Consider the following 12,358-nt stretch of genomic DNA (forward strand, 5'->3'; position numbering starts at 1 on the left):
ACATCATTACAACCGCCCTGCATGAAGAAGTCCTTATAGGCCACCTTCCATAACTATGAAGAAGGGTTTAAGTTTCCATGGTCCCATTCTTGCAGCTTGATCTCACTCACTCATTTGTGTTGCATTTCCGAGATGCCCTCAGTTAAATCAAATGAATTTAGCAGACACAAGCCACTACCACCTCTGAATCATGATTCATCGGTGGAATGTTTTTTGTACATTTTGTACAATCTCTGTAATTTACATGTATGCAGTGTCTCTATAACACATCTCAGCATCTTCTTTCCATGTGTGCAGATGCTTCATTGCTTATAATCCTATTCCACGATATGCAGCAGGGTTGACCATTTCCAGAGCTAGGAACTGCAACACTAATGTGCTGAAGTTTTTTTTTTTTTCACATGACAAATCTTATAAGCTCCCCCAAAAGTTTATGTGTAATAAAAGTGGTTTTAAAATCAAGACTGATAATAACGCCTATTTAGGGTTCTTCCTTTGAATAATTTCTTAAGTCATATTTTACATTATCATGACGCTGAAAATGCTTTTTTGACTTATGGAATGATTCGGAGAAGAGAGTAGTGTTATGACATCTATGGAAATGTCGCAGTCAGGAGAAGAAAAAATGGGCACCTTAGGGTTTCAGGTTCTAAAACATACTGGAACATGCTTTTTAAAAGTCTTAATTAACATATTGCAGCTGGAGCATTGCTTAAATGTTGAACTACCTGACTGCTTTTAAAATTACACCTTTCTCCCCAGGAATGTTATAGAGGATGAGAAGGAAACCAACAATGTTTTCCAGAAGTATTGCATCTATTTTCCTCCCCATCCTAACCAGAGATGGTATTCAGCAGGTTCTGACCAGTTCTGGAGAACCGGTAGTGGAAATTTTGAGTAGTTTGGAGAACCAGCAAATCCCACCTCTGACTGGAGATTTTACAGTATCCTTTCCCCCTGCCACACCCACCAAGCCACGCCCACAGAACCGGTAGTAAAAAAAAAATTGAATCCCACCACTGATCCTAACCAAGTAATACAGACTGCACCCAGCTGCATCCTTATCTCCCAGATCTCCTATATTTCCCTCCCTCCCTCCATGGCTCCCCCATTATATCACCCTGTGTCGGCCTGCATCTTTCACAAGGGGGACGTGGAAGGAGAGGAGGAAGAGTCAAGGAGAAATTCAGAATTTGGGCCGGCGCTTTCTAATCACCACCTGTGGTAAAATTATGGCAAAACAGATGAACATTTCATTGGCTGTGATCGCCTTAAAACAAGCAGCAGTTCCAACTGCCAGGGTGATGTATAGACCCAAGGCAGGGCGGAGGGGGGATTAATTAGGTCTGTCCATGCACATTGCCAGGGGAGCACTTCTGCAGAGGTGATTGAAAACCGAGGGAAGAGTGGCATTCGTCTTCACTGTTGGTTAAAGGCAAGAAAAATAAAGACGCAATTGAGTTGACAAAGCTTCAAGGTATGTGGCTGGGTCATTTGGGAAGGTGTCAAAATGATCAAACTATAATTAATTAGCCCCAATGCTATATTTAATTCTTCAACTTTAATGCAGGCTTCAGCTCTCCCTCCCCCCCAACCCTTCCCAGCTCAAAACAAAGCAGCAGCAAATTGGCTCAGCAATTATATTTGTCTCAGGAAGCAGAGATGGGTTAGCAAAAGTTATCCCCTCCTTTTTCTAATATAATCAAATCCTTCTCTTTATCCTTGTTCTCACCACTGGTTTTTGTGACAGAATTGTAGGACTGTGCTATGCATTTATACTAGCTTTCCCAATAACAAGAAAATAAAAATATGGAAAATTAATATTCTACTTGCATCAGACACTGAGAAACATAGAAAGCAGAGCCTTTAATAATTCTTTCACGAACATGGGATACACTGATACATTCGGTTACGTAAAATACTAGACTCAGAAATAAAGGGATAATGCTACAAAAAGGAGCAGAAATAGTCTCATGGATAGGATGATAATTGTGAGTGCTTCCACAAAATGACCACCATGGGGATTTTCTCTCCCCACCCCCACATTATATGCAGAGTTGTCATGGTAGTGTGGCAAAAACAAATATCAAAATACGAGAATACACACTAATGAGAATGTTTCCTGATACTTCATGTTCTGTATGCCTATCAGTTTTATTTGACTTTGTTCTGCATATTTCCAAACCACTTCTATTCTCAAAGAACCACCATGAAGTTTATATGGGGGTCAACAGTTTTAAAAAATAAAAATTGTACTGATATCATTGCTACAGTTTGATGTTAGTTAATTCTTTGTTTCTTTATTTTTTTACTAAACACATCTTCAAATAAAGTAAACATCACATAGAGAGCACATCAGATGTATGTATCTCCAAGTCATGCTATTTATCCCTGTCTTATCTCACTCACTCCAAGTATTCAGCATCCATCAAAGGGAGCTCCTACTCAGATAAGATCAGTTCAGAGTTGGGGGTTTGAGGAGTTTTCCAGATAGTGGTATCCCAAAGCATCAGACCAGCATGTATGATTATGATCATTTCCTGATACAGGTACTATGGATATGGACAATTAAAGCCTTGATGTGTTGGAATGAAGTGAGGAGGCAGTTCCCCAGGATTTCAGAAGAGTAAGACACAACTTAACTCAGCCCAGATACCATGTGTCTGGTGGATGAAGAGGGTGAAGACAGCCCTTTCATAATAGTTCAGAGTATATTGTAGATGCATATAGTAGACTCTTCAGCCTGTCAAGATTTTGTCTATTGGTGTGAAACTATAAAAAAAACTTAGCCTGGAAGAATTACCACCTATTATTCTTGGTTTTAGGCCTGACACTTGTTTCTTTCAATATTAGCACTAATAAATGTTGGAATATCTTATATAACAAATGTGTTGCTTAAACCCATCCTCCTCCACTCCCAGGTTAATGAGCTACCCAATCATCCTTGAGCCAGCAGGAAACTCTACTAGTCTCTCTATCAATCTTCCTCTATCTATTGCTTCTCTCCTGACTCTGCTGAATGAGGCTATCATGATCATGTATGCATGGCACATGAGGCTTGATTGATTCCTCCATTGTTGCTGCCCTCTCTCTTCAGCACATCAATGGCCACCTGAAAAAACACCCACCACTCATGGTATTGCAGCAGAAATGAGGACCTGATTGCCCAGGCTCTTATAACTCTAGATCAGACCTGTGAAACCGGTGGCCACTGGGCTGGATGTGTCATGAGCAGGCCACACCCACCCTGGCTCTGCAAAGGGAAAAAACATCATGATATGTCACGATACATTACGTGACATGATCAAGTTTGACACCCGTGCTCTAGATAAAGTTTAAAAAGCAACAACCCAACAGAAGTCATGAACCACACTTATATTTAGGTTTCTTTTCCTCTTCCTTTCTATTCTTTACTTAAATAAAGGTAAAGGTTTCTGTCACACAGGTATGCTAGTCATTTCCGGCTCTAGGGGGCAGTGCTCATCTCTATTACAAAGCTGAACAGCCAGTGCTATCCAAAAACGTCTTTATAGTCATGTGGCCGACATGACTAAATGCCGAAGGTGCATGGAATGCTGTTACCTTCCCACCAAAGTGGTCCCTATTTTTCTACTGGCATTTTTACATGCTTTTGAACTGCTAGGTTGGCAGAAGCTGGGGCAAGTAACGGGAGCTCACTCTATTACACAGTGCTAGGGATTTGAACCGCTAACCTTTCTGATCAACAAGCTCAGTCCAGATTTCTCTGTGCTTTATTTGGAAAGTGTGGGCTGTGGGATGGGATGACTATTTTACTTTTTTGCTATTTCAGTTTAATCCAATAAGAGCCCTATAGTGAAAATATACACAGCACTGCTAGCACCACTACCACACAGTTCTGGTCGTCATTAATACAGGACTGCAGAGTCCAACTCTTTAGGAAATCTACAGTTGAATAGCTGTGGAGGAGGCTGAGTGTAACAGCATCAGACTGAAACAAGCCAATATTCATGGCTTCCTGATCCCATCTCAGGATAACTTAAGGTTATCTCACTCAGGGATCTGGGAAGAGAGGAAGGTCATGTCATGGAGACTTGGCAGGAAAATATATTACTGGAGATGGATGGGCTGTGATTAAAAGACACAGCCTGCACGCGTTCTGAGATAGCATACCAAATAGGCAGAGCTACCTCTGCCATTCATTGCAGTATGCGTCCAGAATTAAATGTCACATTCCTTCACGTACAACACAGCTGAGCCAGAGAGTAGATAGGAATACTCAATCAAACACTTCTTGCAGGCATTCCCCATTGAAGGAAGGCACGACACATTGTTTTGCAACCAACCCACAGGTCCCAATGAAACAACTCTGAAAGGGACACTAGACAATTATTGTAACCAGTGGAAATCTCTTCTCAGACTATCCACCTGCAAACAGAATAACAGAGTTGGAGGGACCTTGGAGGTCTTCTAGACCAGTTTCCATTCACAGATACAAAAAAATAGTTCAAAACAATGTCACAGAAACAAAAATATTTATTAGGAATCACAAGCAGCACCCTCCTCAACATATATATATATATATATATATATATATATATATATTCATATACTCACTTACAAATATATCCATGCATAAACACTATGGCATCATCTTATATGTCTAGTTCCTCAGTGTATTAATAAGGTTTTATTCTAAATTGTCTGTTTGCTATAGGATTATGCCAAATGTTTATTAATCTGGAAATAAGTAATGACTGAGAATGCAATCCAGTCCATATTCTCTGAAGAAAGTTCCACTCTGAAGCTGTAGATTTAAAGTGCCTTGTTCATATAAACACCCTTTATGCGTATATATCTTTATTTACATCTTTATATACTGGTTTTCTACCACAGGGGGGGAAAATGCTAAAGGTGATACGAATTTCCACTGACTGTTAAAAAAAAAAAGCCTATGAAGAACTGAGGCATAGTGCCCTCACTATACAAAACTTCCCATACCTCAGGTATATTTTCATGCCATGAAGTGTGTGTGAATATTAGCAAGCTATAAGGCCCACCATTGTCAAATATCTTCTTTGGATCAATGCAGGTATTGTTTTATGCATTTTAATAATTACAAAATGCATTGTAGCACTATAATTTGGTGACTTTGGCAGAAAAATATTAATATTATAAAACTATGTGTGTATTTGCATGTGTGTGTGTGTGTGTTTGCATGCATGTGTGTAGGAAGGGTAAAGGAAAAAGAAAAGGCTATATAAATTTTCCAAATAAATAAAGATGGTTAGGGGACTAAAGGCTAAAACATATGAAGAAAGGTTGCAGTAATTGAATATGTCTAACCTAGTGAAAAGAAGAACTAAGGGTGACATGATAGCCGTCTTCCAATATTTGAGGGGTTGCCATAAAGAAGAGGGGGTCAACCTATTCTCCAAGACACCTGTAGGCAAAACAAGAAACAACAGATGAAAACATATCAAGGAGAGATCCAACCTGGAGATAAGAAGAAATTTCCTGACAGTAAAAACAATTAACCAGTGGAACTTTTTGCTTTCAGGAATTGTAGGTGCTCCTTCACTGGAGGTTTTGAAGAAGAGATTTGTCTGGAATGGTATAGGGACTCCTGCTTGTGCAAGGGTTAGTGTCATGGCCCCGTTGGAGCCTGAGTCCACAGAGGAGGATGAGCTGGAGCTGGGTCTGATGGAGGTCAAGAGGGTGGCCTCGTTGGAAGGATAAAGGAAAAAGGAAGGTAGACAGAGATCGTTTGAAAGGGACAGGAACACAAATATCCAATATCACAAAAGTTCTCAATCTTTCCTGTTTGCCCCAACCACTGACCAAAGAATCTAGCCCCTGCCAAAATAAAAACAAGCAAAACTTCCATTGTCTTCCATTTTCATTCTATTTGCCAGTTATGATAAGTTTTACAAACGTAAAATGTTGAAATATTATTGTTAACAATAATTTTTGTACTATAATTATAAAATAACGAGAGTAATTCAGACTGAAACAATATTCAACACCCACCCACCCCCAATATTTCTAAATAATGTGAGAGTAATAACAATCGGTAGCATCACTTTCATAAATTTCATATCATTATTATTGGTTTTAAATGCGATCCTTTCAGAGGCTGCTCCAAAACTCCTGCTTGATGCTCACTTTCCTTTGCCTCAGTGTACCCAGCTAGACACAGGCTGCTCAACCATCCTTTCTTTACCACCCTCTTTCTATTTTCCTGGAAATTCCATCAACGTGGGAAGGGAAGGCATATTCTGCTTCTGATATGCGGTTGAGATATTGTAAATAAACCACTTGGATAGCTGCTAGAATTTCATAATTCTTGGATAGAAATTCTTGGATAGAGCCAATCAATTTCATAATTCTTCTAAAAGAAGTTGTGCTATGTGTGAATATGTGTATGCATGCATGTGTGTGGCCCAAAAGCAAAATAAGATTTTCAGTATAAATCATAAGGACATGTTTTATGGCTTCTGTATATTTGCTTCCAGCAATAGTTTACAAACTAAATTAGTCAACAGATGCCAATATAATGGCAGTGGATTTGGGGGGAGGGGGAGGAGAAAAGATTGCTCTGGTAGCTAAAAACTACACTGAGTTTTGCAGAAATATAGTGATACTGCTGAAAAAAACAGGGAGCAGACCAGTGGTGGGATTCAATTTTTTTTTTTTTTTTACTACCGGTTCTGTGGGCGTGGCTTGGTGGGCATGGCAGGGGAAGGATCCTGTAAAATGTCCAGTCAGAGGTGGTATTTGCTGGTTCTCCGAACTACTCAAAATTTCCGCTACCGGTTCTCCAGAACTGGTCAGAACCTGCTGAATACCACCTCTGGAGCAGACTTTCCCAATATAGTCTATTATCTATGTATGATCAGGTTTAATTTCATTCTGCCTTTAATATTTTCTAGCTTGTTTTTAATTCCTTTCAGTATCAGTTTGTACCAAGTCTTTTAGAACCTTCATGGCTTTTGTTCTGAGAATCTGGTGCCCACCTGAGCCTGCCAACTTTTACATGCTCACAAAATGCATAGCTTGACCTGATTTGGGAGCCTTTAAATAAATAGAAACTTATTTTTTATTCTCCCAGCTACTTAATGTTGGATTTTATGGTGTTCCTTTTTATTATAGCATTCTGAAGATTGTTTGCATTTGTTGCATTGCTATTTTAAATTTTTTGCATTCTGTATTTAAAAAAAAAAAAAGAATAGCAAACACTCAGACCAATATTGGTCTAAGCAAAAAAATACTTGCAGTAAGAACAAATAGGATAGACTGTTTTTTGGTATCATATCAATATTGACAACCATATTTTTTAAAGAAATTATATACAGTCTGTGTATCATAAAATATTAAAACTGGGAGAGAAAAAGGAATGGGTAATCTTGTAAATATATATTAATATGAAGGAAAAAAACAACAACTCCAGAAAATTTGACCAATGAACCTCTTGCCTACAAGTCTATCAAAAGAAGAATAATTTTAATGTAACAATGTCAAGATATCTTAGTTTGAAAGGGAAGAAATAAATAAATATAATCAAGAGTAAAAAAATTCTTACATTTTATATTCTTTCTGAATATAACTGAGTTTTCTATTGATGTATCACAATTGATTAACAAATTTAAATAATATTATATTAAATGTGTATTATGACTGTATTTGGCTATCTGCAGGATTGTCTACTTCAGTCAGTATTGGGTCTCCCTGCCAGAAATTCCATACTTTTGGGAGTTTGAACGGGCCGAGACAAGGAGGATCCTGTTTTGATTACACTGCCAACATTGGGGGAATCAGCCCCTGTGAAAATCAAGCTAAACCTCTTTTTGCTAATTTTTCAGAAACCTTTCAAGACCAAGCTGTTCAGAGACCCTTTCTCTGTTCTGATCTTTGATCAATCCCATCTTTGTTTTTCTTTCATTTTCATTTCTTGTTCTGTTGTTATTTTGTCTTTATTTTCTATACTGGGGTCTACTTTAAATTGCCTTTTTTTTTTCTCTACTTAAGCCACTGAAAGTCATTTTGATTGTGGTGGTGTAGAAATATATTTAATTAATTAATAAACAACATATTCAGGGATGAGAATTTCCATGATCTACAGTCTTGTAGTTACTATTATTTTCAGTTATGCTTCAGGAATGTTTCTATACAAGCTACAGCAGAAAAAGCCTGTGACACTTACGTTGAGAAAAGAACAAACTTAATTTTGGGTTGGGCAACAATACATAAATCCTATAATGTATTTCTGCAGTGCACACACGCAGCCATGCCCTCCATGGGACATTGCAAGTTTCCCTGCAAAGGAACCATACTGAATTAACTGGCAATCAAGGGCCATTGCAGGGCGTCTGGGTTATTTATTGTGTTAAACTACAATAAAGAGAGAGAAGCAAAAAACGGAAGGGATTCTTACCATACAGCTGTTGCTTCTATGGTAAAATGGCTTAAAAGCTCACATTGCTGAATGCCACTGGACTAGGTCTATTTCCTGTGCAGTTGTCATTAATATAATCCAACATTTCAGATTTTATTAGAATATAATGCAGTGAACTTTTTTTTTATTAGCTAATGGGCTGCCTTCTTGCACTCCTTTGTACTTTTCAATCTCTCGGAGCACAAGCTATAAAACATCCCATCTGGAAGCTGTTAAAGATCAATAGAGACAGAATCAAAGAAAGAACATATCAAAACAAATGTGAGCAAAACAATAAGTCAGCTTCTGTTTTCAAATCCCAGTACACTAAAGCACATTGCATGCACGACGTGACATAGAGTAACATTGGCATGTTAACACCAGAAATGGACAATTTAGTTTGAACAGAGGGTAAATATCGGTAAAACGGACTATCTCCTTAATTCTTAGGAAATCTTCCAGTTATGTGGGATGTGCCCTTAATGGAGCTGTCACTGGAGGGGCAAAGAGACAGCTCTCCTAAGTGAGGAATATATTTCAAGCTTTTGAATATATATTTGGAAGGGAAAGGCTAGAGATGGAAGATTTAGCCTTCCAATTTTCTCCCATTTTTTCTTTCTGTGATGAAGTTTTGCTTTATCCCATCCCCATATGGTGAGATCCATATCTGAGGGAGGGGAAGAAAGAAGGTGAGCCAAACAGAGTGTGCCTTCTGTCATCTTCATAAGTCCCCTAAGACAAACAGACTTGTGGGAAGGATTCAGTTGCAGTGCAATACCATTTTTATAGCCTAATGTCGCTATTAAGTTGTCTTGCAAACATTGCATCTTTGAAGGTAAGATACATATTATTAAATAAAGTAATTAAATAAGAATACAATTGTAATAGAAAATTACCACTGAAAAGTTAGTGAGTTAGTATTTGCTGAAGTCATTGGGTCATCAGAATACTTCTAGCAAATTGCGGGGGAGGGGGCAAAAGGAAAGACAATTGAATTAAAGAAATTAAAGAGAGAATTGTTAGTATTGCTTTATAATGCCTTGGTAAGACCACATTTGGAATACTGCATTCTGTTTTTGGTCTCCATATATTAAAAAAAAGGATGTTGAGACTTTGGAAAGAGTGCAGAGAAGAGCTACTTCTCTTCTCTTGGGATGGGGGATTATTTATTATTTATTTATTTATTTATTTATTTATTTATTTATTTATTTATTTATTTATACTAGATATACATAATTTTTATTTCTTGCACATTGTGTTTTTATTTTCTGTAAGGCGCCTAGAATCGCCATGAGCAAGAAGGTGGCTATATAAATTTTCCAAATAAATAAAGATGGTTAGGGGACTGAAGGCTAAAACATAGGAAGAAAGGTTGCAGTAATTGAATATGTCTAACCTAGTGAAAAGAAGAGCTAAGGGGGACGTGATAGCCGTGTTCCAATATTTGAGGGGCTGCCACAAAGAAGATGGAGTCAACCTATTCTCCAAGGCACCTGTAGGCAAAACAAGAAACAACAGATGAAAACGCATCAAGGAGAGATCCAACCTGGAGATAAGAAGAAATTTCCTGACAATGAGAACAATTAACCAGTGGAACAGTTTGCTTTCAGAAATTGTAGGTGCTCCTTCACTGGAGGTTTTGAAGAAGAGATTGGACAGCCATTTGTCTGGAATGGTATAGGGACTCCTGCTTGTGCAAGGGTTAGTGTCATAGCCCCGTTGGAGCCTGAGTCTGCAGAGGAGGACCAGCTGGAGCTGGGGCTGATGGAGGTCGAGAGCGCGGCCTTGTTGGTTTTGGAGGAATGCAGGGAGGAGCCGGATGAAGCAACCCCGGGTCCCTCGGGCTTGGCATGGGTTGCCAGCAGGGAAGAATGGTGGCAGAACGACTGAGAGATGGGGGAAGAGGGGGCAGGCAGTGGAGATGAGGAGCAATGAAGCAACGAGCAAGGACCGCCCCTTCCTGATCCCCGAGCACGGAGAGTGGAGAGGAGGTGGGAACAATGCAAGCTGACCCAACAACTTGGGAGTAGAATGCTACACCCAGGGGTGGGATCCGACAGGATTAACAATCGGTTCGATGATTTACGATGTGCTTCCCTGTACGTTGTCGGTGCGTGCCTGTAAATCGTCATCAGCACGCTGCGTGCAGAGAAGCAGCCTTTGAAAAAGAACTTTTTTCCTGCATTTTTAACTGCAGCTGTGCCTCCCACGGCAGCTGAAGTTGAAACAGGAGGAAATAAAGGTCAGATAAGAACCCAGGCAGGCGGGTGGGCAAAAAAAGCAGCAGACATAGAACCAGTTCTATTTCTGCTGCTCTTCAGAGCTACTGGTTCTGCAGAGGTGGACAGAACCGGTAGAAACCCACCCCTGGCTACACCTCTCTTCACAAGGCACAGCTGGGGACTGAGACTTAAGGAAATGCTGTGGGGAGGGGCACTTGTCAGGAACAGAGGCTAAATTCATGGAGTTTTGCGTGCTGTTGCCGATGTCTGGAGTTCACTGAACTTCTTGCCTTATAATTGCCTTGTTCCTTTGCTTCGTGGGACTCCTTGTCTAGTTTCTTTGCTTCGTTGGACTCCTTATCTTGTTTCCTTGACCTGCTGGACTTCTTGTCTTGAAGCCATTGTGCTAACAGTGTTTTGCTGGACTACTGATAGCCAGAGGCTTCTGGAGGTGTGTGTGAGAGCACTTTGCTCCAGGACTTGCCATAAACGTGGGAGCATTTAGGGAAAAGTTGGAGCAATAAGGGGGAGTTTTGAACGATGGGCTGATTGTGTTGCCTTCCTGCCTTGCCCTGGGTCATCACAGTTAGACTAGAATATCTCCAAGGTGCTGCCCAACTCTATTATTGTGTTCTTTCATTCTGTTATCTGAAAAAAAAAAAGATTTGGGTACTCTTTGGTAGCCGCAGGCCACAGGCAAGGGGATGTTAAAGCTGCAAAAAGCTTGTATCACAGAAAAAGGGGAGACATCCGAAAGTATCATCATACCCACACACACTGTGCTATGTCTAACTTAGGGCTTCTATTACAGTTCCTATATGTTTTCCAACTTAAAATAATAAGATACCCTTGTATTAATTTTCAGCAATTGTGATCATTGGGTTATGGGGCTGCAAAAAGGAAGATCAGGAACTATGTGAAGCTCTGGGGGCCAAAATGACCACTTGTGGTAGTGAAGAACCAAATCAATATAAATATCAAATAAATATTTTTATTATAGGCTTTCGCCAACTTTTTCAGTAGGAAGAGAGATATATTGGTATAGCAATTATCCAGGGGAAAAAAAGACAAGAAAAAGACAATAAAACAATGTATCTAATTAAAAGTTTTGTGCATGACTTGATAAATATATTTGGCCACCTGGAATGTAGAATGTAGAGTTAATATCCCTGAAAAAGTAATAAACATACAATTTACCGGCATGACCCTCAAATTTAGATGATTGGGGAGATGAGAACACATCTTGGGGCATCATGAAAAGGACACTATATGAGGACAAGGGTTTCTACCTCCTGGGTCCACAAGGGTAAAGTGTCTGTAAATAAGAAGTTCCATGAAATCTTCCTGCCAATAGAACTGATAAGAGGGCATCAAAGCCAGCTCTGTGGTGGGATTCAAATGTTTTTACTACCAGTTCTGTGGATATGGCTTGGTGGGCATGGCTTGGCTTGGTGGGTGTGGCTTGGTGGCCATGGCAGGGGAAGGATACTGCAAAATCTCCATTTTCACTCCACTTCTGGGAGAAGGCTACTACAAAATCCCCATTCCCTCCCCACCTCACTAACCTGCTTTCCAGTTCCATTCTCCTGTGCAGGGCAACCAAAGAAGACCCAGCCGCTCAGCTGGGACTCAGGAGGCAGACCATAGATGGGGGCGGGGCCAGTCAGAGGTGGTATTTGCCGGTTCTCTGAACTACTCAAAATTTCCAGTACCGGTTCTCCAG

The sequence above is a fragment of the Notechis scutatus genome, chromosome 1 (assembly GCF_049901735.1).
Source record: "Notechis scutatus isolate UNSWTSFEM ecotype Mainland chromosome 1, rNotScu1.2, whole genome shotgun sequence".
Taxonomy (NCBI): domain Eukaryota; kingdom Metazoa; phylum Chordata; class Lepidosauria; order Squamata; family Elapidae; genus Notechis; species Notechis scutatus.